This window comes from Diceros bicornis, assembly GCF_020826845.1.
Source record: "Diceros bicornis minor isolate mBicDic1 chromosome 3 unlocalized genomic scaffold, mDicBic1.mat.cur SUPER_3_unloc_2, whole genome shotgun sequence".
NCBI classification, from domain to species: Eukaryota; Metazoa; Chordata; class Mammalia; order Perissodactyla; family Rhinocerotidae; genus Diceros; species Diceros bicornis.
In genome coordinates this window covers 1,324,067-1,336,626 of record NW_026690898.1, presented here as the reverse complement: position 1 = coordinate 1,336,626, position 12,560 = coordinate 1,324,067, and the positions used below count along the sequence as shown (strand labels likewise).

At 45.4% G+C, this 12,560-nt stretch overlaps 1 long non-coding RNA gene across 4 annotated transcripts; it reads left to right on the top strand.

Annotated features, from left to right (window-relative positions):
* The first annotated feature begins 253 nt into the window (after positions 1–253).
* LOC131402055 (uncharacterized) lies at positions 254–11,257 on the top strand. 4 transcript variants are annotated; one of them, XR_009218230.1, is made up of 8 exons: positions 254–561; positions 1,116–1,326; positions 1,470–1,565; positions 2,151–2,657; positions 3,923–4,026; positions 7,047–7,138; positions 9,625–9,660; positions 11,189–11,257. It is a non-coding gene; the product is annotated as an uncharacterized LOC131402055 (long non-coding RNA). The 4 variants fall into 4 exon arrangements; XR_009218232.1 differs by lacking the exon at positions 11,189–11,257 and adding an exon at positions 10,117–10,137 and having other exon boundaries at positions 2,151–2,651; XR_009218229.1 differs by lacking the exon at positions 11,189–11,257 and adding an exon at positions 10,117–10,136.
* The last annotated feature ends 1,303 nt before the right edge of the window (positions 11,258–12,560 follow it).

Genomic DNA, 12,560 nt, shown 5'->3' with positions numbered 1-12,560 from the left:
GCCTGAGGCTAGCATCACTGTCTAAAGCAGACCACAGGAGCTTCTGGAAGTGTGGTTGCCCAAATTCTCTCAAAGGAGTGGAAGCTAGATATTCTGAAATAATCATACCCTAGTTATTTATCAAATAGTTAATAAAATTTTATATGTAAACATGTACTTAAAACCACTTTACACTCTTCAAATGCTTTACAAATAGTCACAAATTTAATCCTAATATAAGACAACGAATAGGTAACGTTATTATGGGACTTTTTAGAGATATAGAAACTAAGATGGATAGAGGTTATTTAACCTTCTCAAGTGCGTTAAGCTAGTCACATTAGAGTCAGGATTTGAACCCAGGCAGTCTGGCTTCAACGCCAAGCTTCCCCTCAATCACTTCTACCATCAGATAATATTGCTTCATACTCACAGTGTTAGCACCAAGAATGTAAGTTTAGCTAACTGATCATATGAATTTTGTTGAAATTCTGTTGATTTTTCTTCCAGAGAACTCAATATGGAACACTTTTTCTCTTTTGATTCAGACAACCTATGGAGATTTTGATCCTGTACTGAAAGGTAAGGACTAGTTTTCCTCTCTCTATCAGATAGCTCACAAGGACACATCTCTAGTCTTCAGAATGGTCTCATTGTTGACACATTTTGGCTGGACCTGGGTAGGAATCTTAGTATCAGTTGATAAAAAAGGTGAGCAGTTCCTCTGGGAACTTAGAAGAGAGATGACTATGAACGGTGCCTGCCTGTGACTAAGATACCTGTGAGCAAGAGGACGTACACTTCAAAAGATTGGACATGCATAGCCAGAAGCACAGACTCATCAGCCAACGTGTTTATCATTTATGGTGACACAAGTAGATTAATAAATGTGAGCATTGCAGGAAACCATTATTTAACCACTCAGAAGGTGTGGATCACTACACCACAGTGGGATGCTTCTTTTATTCCATGTCACCACTTTTTCGATACCTACCATGGGAGTCTTTCCTTTGCACACCAGAACTTTGACATATCTGGATTTAAACACTCTCTATGGACAGTTAGCCCCTCTAAATACCAAGAAGACTTTTTCTTTACCAAATGATGCCTTGAACTTTTCAACTGCTCATTTGCAGGAACTGAATGTGGAAATTTTTGGAGTGTCCATTCAATGCCTCCCTGGAGTCTCTGCCAAAGGAAACATTAGACACGACTCTGTCTGGATCCAGCTACTACATCTATGATGCTGTGGATGTGGTGGCCTGAGCCCTCCATGAAATACTTTTTATAAAAGCAGAACAGGGGTCCATAATGGATGCAGGCCAGCTCATGTTTCTCCCTTAGCAGGTAAAATTCTCCCTTAAATAGGATTCTCATTATTGTTCTTTTAGGATCTGAGAGTTATTTTATTTGGGTATCGAATTGTGATTGTCACATTGTCACAGATCAGCAGTGACTTGTGCATAATGAATTACTGTTCTTTCTTACAGGTTGCAAGTAAACCTCTAATGATTGTAGGGTCTAATTAGCAACAGTGTCAACTCTTTTAACTAGAAATAATTGATTAAAAACTTTCACTGTGAGAGGTAAGTGTTCAAGAGAAAACAATGACAATTCATCCCAGGGAATTAAAAAATTCAGGGATTTCCAAAATCTAGTTCTGGCCCTATCCCTTGATATCTTAAATGCTTCTGGGGAAAGGACAATTTATTTGAACTTCCTGCATTTTTCTAGAAAGGCTACTGATAGCTAAATAAATATTTCCCCATTGAAATTTAAAATGACTTTTGGAAGCAAGGAGTTTGATCCCCTTTTTACAGATCAGAACCCCAATACTATGAAATATATTTTAATTCCCCAAGTCCTTATCAATTCTACTTAGATGAATTTGTACATGAACCTAGACTTATACAAATCCAAAACCTATGAATAATGTGTCATGAAACTCTTGCTTTCAGGTATGAGGAAGTGAATGTCATGTCAGATCTAAATACACACATTTGTTGTGAATATATATTTGTTCATGTATATATACAACCATATATATAGTTATGTATTATACAAATATCAGTTGTCCATTTATATAGAAATTATATCAATTAATGCGTGAAGATTCTGTACTAGGAGCTTTCATCTCTTCTCTCTCATTTAATAAAATATTTTGTTCAAAGGTAGGAAGAAGCAGGCTGTCTTTCTTTGTCTCTTCTTGAGCTCGAGGAAACTCCCTAGCACCCCTAAAGCAAACCTCATTGCTCAAGGTGCAGCTCAGGTTTAGCCCCACAGCACTCCCTGGACGTGGAATCTTCAGGAATGGTTTAAACATCACCATGTGCTCTCTGAGGGCAGACAAGAATGCCTGCTTCCTTAAGCGTGCAGAATAGTAAACACTCCCCAAATTGAACTTATTCAGAGGATGACTAATATAGAGGGGAAAAAATCTAATTGCTGGGCAACTCAGTATCCCCACCAGTTCGAATCTGGGTTTTCTGCCTTCAATTTCCATGCTCATTTCATTTCCCAATTATGTCTCCCTTTTAGCTCCACCCATTCCTAAGAAACACCCAATTTAAAAAAAGCACTGGAGCGCACGTGTCACTGGATGAGAAAAGAAACTCTGTGTCACAGCATGTAATTCTGAACTATATGATTTTCCTAAAGGTCTTGGACTTCAGGTGAAAGTAAGGGAGTTTGTTCCCCAGGAACCACGTGGTCAAGGTTTCATCATACATGAGGAGCTGATAGACTGGGCCATGCGATTCAAAAAGGTTGCAGACAAGTCAATCTTGGATTAATCATCTACATCACAAGATAGAGAGCATATATGAAAATAATGGTGAAATCATTTAACTCATAACAAAATTCTCATTTGTTGATATAATTTTTCTTACTGTCCAAGAGATATTGAAAGGACACTTGTAATTAAAGAGATATTCCGGAATTTTGAAATGCTTTATACATTACAACAGGACAGTGAGGCTACCAATTTAATAGGATGAGCTGATAAAAAATTGATTGAATTCCCATTTAAGCTGAAAAAGTGTCAATCTCACGTGCTTGCAAATTTATTGCTCTGCATGCATTGTGCCCTGAAGATATAACAGATGCTGACGACCTAGACTTTTGATGATTTAAAGATACAATTCAAATTGTCTTTTGCCATACGCTTTTCTTCCAGAAAACAAATTTTATTCTCTTTAACGAAAATCAAAAGAATTGACATTGAGGGTTTTTTTTAATATTTCAATATTTTATTAATTTTCCTTATATTTCCATCTCTTCATCCCAACTTTATACATTCTTGTAGAAAAATTCACCATCAGAAAAAAAGATTCTTTTGGCTCCCAAGGAACTGCATTCTTCCTCTTCTTCAGATTTCCCTTTAGAACTCAGTCTTGTAAGCCATCCCTCAAGATGCTATATTATATCATTCAAGCCTGTCCCTGTGTCTTTGGTGTATAATCTACCTGACATTAAATACATTACTAAATAAATTCAATAATTACAATTTGTACTAATCAAACAATTCTCATATAAATGCATTGTATGAATTAAAATATTATTTTTTATTAAGGTAAAATCTGCTTATAGTTCAAAAAAGTAATCCTGGAATACCATATTCAGAATCACATTTGTTATTGCCAGATGCCCCATTCCATAAAACAAACAAGTGTCCTAGTCATTGAGATGGAAAATTTTTTAAATCAGTACGTATTTTCGTGTTGGGAACTCTTTTCTGCAGATTGACCTTGATTTTAATTTGCTTTCCCTGGGTGCATCAATCATGTCAAATCTTATAGGTGATCTCTAAGATAAGTTTTGAGATAATTTAAACAATATTATCAATTATTCAATATTATTAAATAAAAAAATATTATCCAATTATATAGTATTGTTCAGTATCATCAATAATTCTCTTCTTTCAAACTCCCCACTCTGGGTGTAGGACGTTCTGTCAGCCAGGATTCAGGAACATCCCTCAGGAAGAGAGAGCTACCTGCTGCTTTGTCTGTGTATTGTGCCCAGAGAGAGAAATATGTAATCAGACAGGTATGAACTGGCAAAATTACACAATCACTTTCTCTCACCTCTTCTTTGTCTCCAAATAAAATGTAAAGGATCTGAGAGTAACCAATAGCATCACATTTCTTCATTATTTTCTATTATTTCATTCACTCATTCAATACATTCATTTAGGAAATCAATACATCGTTTCCATGTTAGGAGTTACCTTGATCTGGCTTCCTTATACTCACATTGTTAGGTTCTGCTGAAGCAGCTCTTCTCAAGGGAATACAACCCTTAAACCACATGATGTGTTAGGCAAACACTTAGAGATTCCGTAGCACCGTATACTCATCTTGATCACAGAATAACACACATGGAATTATGATGGAAGTAAGTGTGGGTGTCTTTAGCACATGCCTCCTATTCATATCTTTACACCCAAGGTGGCGAGCACTATGCCTTACACATAGTAGGTGTGCAAAAACCAGAACTAAAGATTCAATAAATGAATGGACATATTATATTATTATTACTCTAGTAGAAGACATAAACAATGAATTGAGCATGCAAACTTGATAAGATAAAGGCTCTGCTTTCCAAGAAATCATAGTGAGGTACATGTGAAAAAGAATAGCAGGGCAATTTGAAAAGTGCCAAAATAAAGGTAGTTAGAGGTTAGCAGAGTCAACAAGAGTAGATAGTGTTACTTGGATAAATCAGATAATTCTTCATGGAAAGCTTATGTTTGAGTTGAGCTTTTAAAAATATGGGGGGATTTTTCAGTTAAAGATGAAGAGGGCCTCTTGGCAATAGATGTTTGAGCAACAAAAGTTATGCAAGATTAATAAGTTCTGGAGACCTACCATCCAACATGGGCCGATAGTTCACAATACTGTACTGTAGACTTAAAAATTTACTAGGAGGGTAGATTTATGTTAAGTATTCCTACCTCAAAAGAAAAAAAGTATTTTAAAAAAGGAAGTTAAATAAAAAAATTAAAGAGGACAGGAGGAAACATTTGGGAGTGATGAATAGTTTAAGGACTTGAGTAGTGATGGTTTCACGGGTGTATATTATCTCCGAACACATTAAGTTGTATACATTAAATATGTACAGCTTTTTGTATGTCAGTCATACCTCAATAAAGTTTTTTTAAAATGTTTTCATGTGGCATATTCAGACATTCAGAATATGACTAATATGACTGGAATGAGATGATAAAAGACTGATCATGGATGATGATGGAACAGGTAAATAATGAAAAAAAATCCCATCATATTTAAAGTACAATATTCCAGTCTTACCAAACAAAACAGCAAACAATTCCTATATACTTATTACCAAAGTTGTCTCTACATTGCTAAATGTTCTGTCCAGTAAGATAATTCATGAAATAACATATTACAGAAATAATAATGGGCTGGAGGAGAGAGCATGTTTGCAAATTATGTTTGTTGTTAGAATGCATCTGGCTATAAATTAAAAAGAAAAAAATCTAAAAGTGTCTTTTAAAAAATATTTATTATATCCCATAAAAAAGACCAGAGTAATTTACTACGATGATTCTTTGTGCCAGAAAAAATAAAAGCACAATTGTTGCATTATAAAGATGGAGAAGGAAATAGGTTTCATTCCATTTGTTATTTACTTGATGAATGATGTCATAGATATCACTTTTTACAAAAAAATAGTGAAAGAATTAAAAAAAAGGCCATGATAGAATGACTCCAGGTTTAGGGAAAGGAATGAAGAAAAGCTATTCAACATCCAGCTACCTGTACAGTCTAGGGGTGCACGGAAAGCATCGCCTCCAGCCCCGCCCCTGGAGCTGATTTCCTCCCACTGTGAAGTCGGCCAGACTTATTCCAGCCCCACCCCCGCCTCTTCCCGCCCCTGGAACTGGTCTCCGCGGACAACCTCCTGGCCTGGTTCCGCCCGCAGCCTGGTCCCGGCTCATTGCCCCGCCCGCACCCTTGTCCCCGCCCATCCCCGGGCCTGGTGTCACTCACACCCTTGTCCCCGCCCACAGCCCGCCCCTAGAACTGGTTCCCGCCCCTAGATTTCGTCCCTGTCCCTGGTGCTGACCCAGCCCGCGTCCCAGCTTCGCACTCACTCTAGACACTGGAGACCTCCCCCGAGGCTGGGGTGCGCGGCCCCGCCCCGCCCGCCGCCTCAACCCGGAGCCCCCAAACGTCCGTCCTCCCTGAACGCCCGCCCGAGACCGGAAGCGGAAGCGCCGGCGGCGCCGTGGATGGAGCGGGAGGTCTGCGCGGTGTGTCCAGTCTTCTCGGCGCGGACGGCATTCCCGTGGACCTTCGGCCCAAGGGGCGACGCGCGGTAAGCGGCGGGCGGTCCCGGCTCCGGTCGCGGTCCAGGGAGGGGCCTGGGCCGCGGGCAGCCCTGTCACGGCCCGGCGTCCCCCCGTCCCCCCGGAGCCCCGTTTCCCCGGGCTGTTCGCTCAGGGCGCCCGAGGCTGCTGTTCCTCCCGGCTCCGGGCGCCGCCGGCCCCTCCTCAGAGTCCCCGTCACCGTCCTCCGTGTGATTTTGTCCCCAGGGCGCTTATCCGCGTCTGGAGGCGGTGTTTGGGTTGTTACTAATGGGGGCGCTCCTGGCATCTAGAGGGGGAGGCAGGGATGCTGCTCAGCGTCCTCCAGGGCCCAGGACGGCCCGACAGAGAATCATCCGGCCCCAGATGTCAATGGTGCGGAGGTTGGGAGACCTGCTCCAGGGCCTGAAAATCTCCCGAGCCCTGAATGAAGTGTGGGAATTGTTTACCAGTCAGCGAGCCACTTACAGGGGCCATAAATGACAAGCTTGTTTAAAGGGTCCGGAGTCACCAAAGTGAGTTGAGCGAGTCAAGTGCACACAGCGCGGAGCTGCTTCTCCCATCTTGGGGAGCAGGTGGCTGGACAGGAATCGGGAAAATCCAGTCTCAGCCAACAGTTACAGTTAAATCAGTAAATACGAAAAAGAAAAGTAAGTGGGGTGGGCTTTCCTTCCATCACCTGTATTACTCCCTGTAAAAGGCCTCAAAAGCAGTCTTTGCTTTTTTTTTTCGTTAGAAAAGAAAAGTGTCTGTGGGGCTCAAGTTTGAGTTGAAACCAGGCTCAGGGTCCACCTGTCCTCGCTGATCCGTGGATTTCTGTGTGACCAGGTGAGTACCCTGTGGACCTGGTACCAACAGGTTCCAGCAGCCTCCGCTGTGCAGAAGACCTGCCAGTGGGCTTTCCTGGGCTCAGGTTGTCAGCACAAGGACTCACTGAGAGTGAGGGTATCATGAGAAAAATTATTTATGTTTGATGGATTATATTCAAGGGAAAGATGGTAAGGTGTGTGAGGCTCTGTGTGTGTAAATAATTCAGAAAATACAGTTATTTGCAAAGAAGAACACATTAAACAAATATATGTAAATAAGTGTAAATATGTGTAACAGTAAAGAAATATAGACTTACCTGCATTCCGAATTCTCAAAAGTCAGGATTTCATCTATAAATATAAATATATAAATGTTTTACGTGTATATGTAGTATTACAAGACATCTCATTAAATATTAGCAGGGATGCTCAGCAACATTCCTCAGGCCTATTCAATTTGACTTCTAAAGACCTATAAATGCTCCACAAAGATTCAAAATCTTACAGACACCTGGAGAAAAATATGATTTGAACTTCTTTATGTTAGTAACAGAAATGTAAAGTTAAATTGACCAGCAGCCGGATTTATTTTCAGCATATTGTTGTTGTTTATGAGATTTCAAATCATTTGGAGGAATATTAAGCAACACCTTTTACATAGAAGGGTAGGGCACTAGTCTCCAAAAAGATTGTCCTCTCCACCTCACATTCTAAAGGGAATTAACTTTGCTTCTTGAATCCTTTCTGAAATAACAGTCTGGTGATTCACGTTGAAGACAATCTTGTTAAGTAATTTTATATATAATTGTTGGCCTCTCCTAATTGTGTGTGTATGTCTGTGTGCCTTTTTCATTCTAGCATTCCTGGGACGTTCTTGAGGGAATGTGTGCTTGTCATGCAGTAGATATTCTTTGAGTGCACAATTTATGGTGACCCACCATCCTCATTTATTCAGAACAGAGGGGTTTTCCAGGACACAGGACATTTAGCGTTCAGACCAGGATGGTTCCTCATCTGATGAGCCAGGCCCTGGGCCAGATGCGTGGGGACCTGGAGAACCAAACAGACCTTGTCCCACCTCCATGGGATTTATATTCTGTTAGGGAATTTGGATTGTAGACAGTTCATGATGAGAGTGATTTGGGAGTTTGGCACAAGGGGACTAAACCGGAGGGGGCAGGGAAGCGCTCTTGAGAAGGACTGATATTTAGCTTGAGAGCTGGAGTTGGGACTGGATTTAGGTGGTTGGAGGGTTAGACTGGAGTGAGGGTGTGGGAGTGTGTTCAAGAGAGCGTTTCAGGCAGAGGGACCCGCATGAGGACACCCCTGAAGCAGAGAGCCTGGTGTGTCCATGACCTGAAAGAGGGATGGCTGAGCCGAGTCAACACAGGGGGAGGGGTGTGAGCCAGACCAGCAAGGGGAACAGGCTGGACCAGGTCAGGCGTGACTTTGGACTCTGTTCTAAGACCAGTGGGAAGACACTGGAGAGGTGCGAGCAGATGGGTGATGTGATTGGCGTTTGGTCTAAGCACGTGGGTTAAAATGGACTTGAGGCTTAAGAATGAAGACTTAAGAGGCAGATAGGAGGTGTTGGGAAGAAGGTTACGAATAAGGTGATTGTTCCCTAGGCCTGAGTGATGGCTGTGGAGTAGGAAAGAAGTAGAAAGAGAAGACCTTGGAGTGTAGAACCGCGAGAAGGTAACGGTACTTTCTTGCCTGGATGTGTCAGATGGCACAGGGCACTGACTGTGCTCCTCGCTGCTGTCCGTGCAGACCTGCAGGCACCCCCTCACCCAGGTCTGTGTGTTCACCCCACTTAGCCACTCACAGGCCTCCCTCCACATCTTAAAGGAAGTCAGGCCTTACTTGTGAGGGGGTTGTTTCAGACGGGAGACACCGAGGAGAGCCCCTCCAGGCATCAGAGCAGCCCCTTCAGCCTCTCGCTCAGGCTCCTCCCCCTCCACTCTCTCGCTTTCCACCCTCAGAAGGACCCCTGCTCAGTATTCCACGTCCCCATGTTCTACCTCCCTTAGGCTTGAGAAGGTTGGGCAGCCAGTGGGGTGGACATTGTCTGTACCTTCCACTCTGACCCCCGCAGGTCCCGGGCTGAACAGAGAGCGACTCTACTGGGAGCTGAGCCATGAGAGCCAGGGCGTCCCCCACCTGGGCTCCTTCATCCTGGATGGGCACAGCCTCTACGTCAGTGTTGAGGGGCTTGGCTACAGCCGTGCTTTCTGTCCCTATCATAGTTCTGTGTTGCCTCCATTGCTCTAAAGTGAGCTGTGATCCATCTCTGTCTCCTTCTGGTCGGGGTGCAGTCTTCTGGGGTGATGACTGGGGCCAGCCACCTTCCATCTCGTTTCATCCCCCCTGAACACCCCTCTCCTCTTCCCCTCCCCTCTTCCCCTCCCCTTTTCCCCACAAAGCTCCCTACATCCTCCCTCTCCCTTAATCCTTTATGTTCACCCAAGCTCTTGCTCAGCTCCTCTCACCTTCTCTCCACAGCTGACACCTATGGAGCTGTGGCCCTGACTACTACCAGTCAGTATTCCTGGCCCTCATCTCCTGGGTTCCATCCCCATTTGGGGTTGGGGAGCAGTGGTTCTCCTGCACCCACTGTCCTTGGTGAGAGAAGGACCTGGAAGGGCCCTAACTCATCCCTTCTCTCTCTCCCGTGTTCTGGTGGAGAGTTCCAGCCCAGGGTGAGAAAGCCTTAGTGACAGACGTGTTCTCCACCACATTTAAATCAATTAAAGTGGTTTTCACTTTAATTCTCCTAAAGCCTCGCGCTTGGTCCTCCTTTTCCAGGTATCCCATCCGTCTGTCCAGTTTTCTACCCGTCCATCTGTCTCTCTTCTGTGTTCAGTCTCTCTTGTTCACCTATCTCTCTCTCTTGGGCTCCTCTCATCCACAGGCTTGCTCATCCCTCTACTCACACACTCACCCCTCCCCTCACTCTCATTTATGCTTCACCTGTGAATGGTGGTCCTGGGACAGCCACTGCTGGAGCCCGGGTGAGCCTGGGGGCTCCTCCCACTCTGTCCCTCCCTGAGACAGCCCTCTCCACAGCTCCCGAGCCAGCCACCACGTCCCTGCATACTTGATCATCAACTGTGCCACCAGAAGCCACCACAGGTGTCTGGGGGCCCCTTTTCCTTCCCAAGAGAAGCTCTCCAGCCCCACACCTCCACCAGCCAGTTGTGATCCAGGAGCTGGGCAGCCACAGTGTGAGATTCTGGTTTTGAGGAAATGGTGCTGATCACAAAGATTATACCAATGATTCAGTCTGAGGCCAGCCCTCAGAGAGCCCCTAGCCTTGTGAAATTAACACACCAATATAACACTGTGTGGGAGGTTTCGGGAAGAGGCACCTGGCATAGTTTGCAGAGGAAGAGCTTGCTAGAGAAAGTTGCACCTGAATAGAGTCTTTAAGAATGAGCAGGAGAGACCCAGGCAGGTAGAGGATGAAGAGTTTTTCTGGCAGAGAGGATTCCGTGAGCAAAGGCTTGCACCAGAAACAACATGCCGTATGGGGAGAATTGAAACGAATTTGGGTTGCGTGAAGCATGAAGTTTAACCCGCGGTACATGGATAAAATGAGACTGAAAGGTCAGCAGGAGCCAGATTGAGTAGAGCCTTGAGTGCCAGGTCAAGAAGGTTGAACTAAACACTGAAGGCCATAGGGAGCCATGGGTGGTACTAGAGCAGTGGTGGCCCTAGTGAGGTATTCATTTCAGAAAGATCCTTCTAGTGGTCCATGTAGAACATCCTTTAGACAGAGCATCCAGTGAGCCTGCTGGGGTGTTGGTCCGGGTGAAGGAAGTTAAGTCCCCTGAGCTGGGACAGGGATGGAGAGGGAGTGTATGTGAGGACCAGTGTTCAAGGTGAATGGGTGTTACTGGGAAGGAGGAGGAGCTGAGCAGATATGCTGGTTCTGACTTGGGTGACCACACGGGTGGGTGGTGGTGCCCCTGGGAGAGAAGACGCCAGATGATAATGAGTGCAGGACTCTGGTGTGGTCTCAGGCCAGCTCTCAGTGATGGCCATCGCTCTCCCTCTCGTCTTGCAGCTTTGGGACACAACCTGAAGACCCTCACAGTCACCTTCCCCATCTCCACCCTCCAGTATTCATCAGACAGGAGCAATGGGTCAGCCACGTTCCACTCCACTGAGAGGGTCCTGCAGAGCCTGGTGAGACCCTGGTTCCAGCAGCTCCTGGTGGGTTAAATCCCACCCAGCCCCTCCCCCAATCCCTGTCCCTCCTGCTCCTCCTCCTCCTCCTTCCTCCCCAGCTGGATCCTTGTTCAAGAAGAGCAGCCTGGGCCTCTTCTCCTTGAGTTGCAGACTGGTCTCCCTCAGGTGAGACCCTCCCCTGAGCATTTGCCCCTAATGACCACTTTTGTGACCACCCCTCTCTCAGTCTCCCCCCTGTCCTCCCATTTCCTCCTTCCTGTTCTGGCCCCCACTCCAGAGGTTTCAGGACCTCTCTCTAGATTCCCCACGTACCTCTCTCCCCAGGCCTGAGAAGGATGGGGGAGCCACCTGAGTGGACGCTGTCTGCACCCACCGCCGTGACCCCGTGGGCCACCATGCCTCTGTGCTGGGAGCTGACAGTCTCCACGTGTCTGCTCTTCCTCTCGGTGGCTCCAGGCTCTGCACCCTGGAGTTTATGCATGCAGAGAGAACACCAGCTGCATTTCCCCAGCATCAACTGGAACCTCAGCAACCCGGAGCCCACATCCTCGGAGTACACCGCCCTGCTGAGGGTCACCCAGGACCAGGTGGGTTCTCCCCTGTCCCATCTCTCCTTGCCCTGAAGGCACCCTCATTCCTCCGTCTGACTTACATCTGTTACATGGTTGTTTCAGTCCTTCACTTTCCCTGCGTGTCTGGGTTCTCTCAGTTTCCAGAGGTGATGTCCTAGCTGCCTTCCCCATTTCTCACATGGGTAAACTGAAACTCAGAAAAGGGAGTATTGTGCCTAAGGTCACACAATGAGTTAGGGGCAGAGCCAGGATTTGAAGTCAGGTCTCCCTTGCCCCAAGGTCTGTGATCTTTCACCGGCTCCAGTGGCCCCCTGCGTCTCCAGGAGACCTCCATCTCTCCCATTCTCCCTCGCGTTTGTTCTAGGTCACCAAGCTCTACAGAGGCAGCCAGCTGTGAGACATATTCCACTCCTGCCTGGTCACCGACTTGATGTAGGTTGAGGATATTGGAAGCATTGGCTGAGCTGGTGGCTGATGGCTCTGAGCTCCCGTGACACATCCTTGATCTGGAAATCACTGACATGGTGCCCATTCTCCCCCACATCCCTGTCAGCTAATCCTACCATCTCCTTCCATAGGTTTTCGGGGGTTGAGAAAAGCATTAACATTTGGGGCCACCAACCTCCAGCATCCTCCTCCTCCTCCTCTTTTGGAGACTTTCAACAAATATCAGCA